This window comes from Crocuta crocuta, unplaced genomic scaffold, assembly GCF_008692635.1.
Source record: "Crocuta crocuta isolate KB4526 unplaced genomic scaffold, BGI_CrCroc_1.0 scaffold8, whole genome shotgun sequence".
In the NCBI taxonomy this organism is placed as follows: Eukaryota; Metazoa; Chordata; class Mammalia; order Carnivora; family Hyaenidae; genus Crocuta; species Crocuta crocuta.
In genome coordinates, this window is record NW_027532162.1 from 1,846,239 (window position 1) to 1,848,179 (window position 1,941).

Sequence of the window (1,941 nt, forward strand, 5' to 3'; positions counted from 1 at the left end):
TCTGGGCGCTCTTCTGACCTCTGTGACCACCTGGGGCCCCTGCTCCAGCCCATCTGGCACGAATCACGATCACAGTGACCAATGGGGGACACTCCCCGTCTTTCCCTCCCCAAAATAAGCTCCATGAGGCCGCATCTGTGGCCCAGGGTGTCCGGGATCCCGGCTCAGCATGGAGTCCCGGGGGCAGCAGGGGATCATGAAGTCACCACTGTCGTGGGGTCAGCCTGGGACACCTAAACAGAACCGAGTCCTAGCATAAACATCTGGCTGGGGATACACGCCGAGCCCGGCTCTGGCTTCCCAGGTAGCCCCGTGGCTGGCAGAGGCCGGCTGCCTTCTGGCCGCACCCAGGCATCTAGACCCTCAGAGAGAAACCGTTGCCTTCCAGCCTGAGGTGTCCATTCTGAGGACCCACCCCTTACCCACAGGCTCCGCAGGAGTGACGGCGCCCCTCCCCCACAGGACATTGGATGAGAGAAGGCCGATGGTAGGTTCCCCTTGAGACACAGCAGAGACCGATGGCCGTAGCTGGGGGGGTGGGGGCAGGTGCTGCTGAGAGGTCTGTTAATATACAGTCCTGGGGACAGGTCGCTAGCACTGGGGCCAGGCTCGGGGGAGCCGCGTGGAGCCTTCCCCCGGGCCAGGCACCCCGCGTACCTGGGCAGTTCCCTCCCTCCCGGGGCTCCAGGCCCCCATCACCGGAGATCATGGGCTTCCTGCTGCCCTCCCCCCAGAACGCGGCCCCCTTCCCTCCTCAACCTCCACCCCCCTACCTCTCCCTCCCCTCCTGCCCCCAGGACTTTGCACAGACTGTGTGCCGTTCCTCAGCCTGGAACAGCTTTCCCTGGATCTTAACAGGCTGCCTCCACGTATTCAGCCCCATCAGACAGCACGCCCACCCCCACCCTCCTCCCTCCCTGCCGTGCCCCCCTCAGCCTTATCTCCATGACGGTTACAGCACTCTCTCCCCTTATCGCTGCCTCCACCCCGGCACTGGGGCCGGCTGTCTGTCCGTCCAGGTCTGTCCTGCTCCAGTCCCCGGCGGGTGCCCGGCCTAGAGCGCACCCGTGTCCCTTATGGTGCCGGCAGGGGCCTGCTGGGGGAGGCGCGGGCGCAGCGTGGCCACTGGTGCGGGACCCGAGGGGCCTCCCCCGGAGTCACGGTCCCTCCTCCCTTGCTGTCCCCACAGCTAGCTCACTGGCCTGGCACATGGCGGCCTCAGTAAAGGTGGCTTCTGGATGGGTGCCCCAGGTGGAGGCAAACTTTGAATGGGGGGGGTCATGTGAGGGACATCAGGGCTCTTTCACTAAATGCCCAGCATTTTCCAAGCACAGCCCAAGGCCTCTGTGCGGCCTCCCTGCCTCTACTTCCCCTCTGAGGAGGGCATGAAGCCCATCCCAAAGGGCTGCTTCGGAAATCTCGGACGTTCTCAGAAGGAAAGGAAAGATGGTGGCAGAGCCCATCCATTTACCTCCAGTCCTGCCCGGAGCCAACAGAGCCGGAAGAAAGGGACAAAGGACAGCCGAAGGACAGACAAGGGCAGCGAAGCCCGGAAGCCCGGCGGCCCCGTGAGGAGGGCTGGCTGGGGGCGGAGCTGAGAAGCGCCCCGACTGCACAAAGCCCCCAAAGCACCCGCCAGCCCCCCTTACGCTCCTGTCCAGGCTGCGGGCACCAGCCCTGCCCCTCTGCGCTGTGACGCGGGGACCTGCTTCTTCCCGTCGCACGTAACCGTCCTCACAGCCACCTGATGACGCAGGGTGGGGACTGTCCAGCTCACAGAACTGGCCGGGAACGGGGGGACCGAGTCCTGACAAGAAATGAACCAGGCGCCGACACAGGCTGTCACAGGGATGACTTTGACGGCACGACGCGGCGCCGCGGGAACGGAACCAGCCTCACGGGGTCACAGGGCGTCTGATCCCACTTCTAAGAAATGTCCAG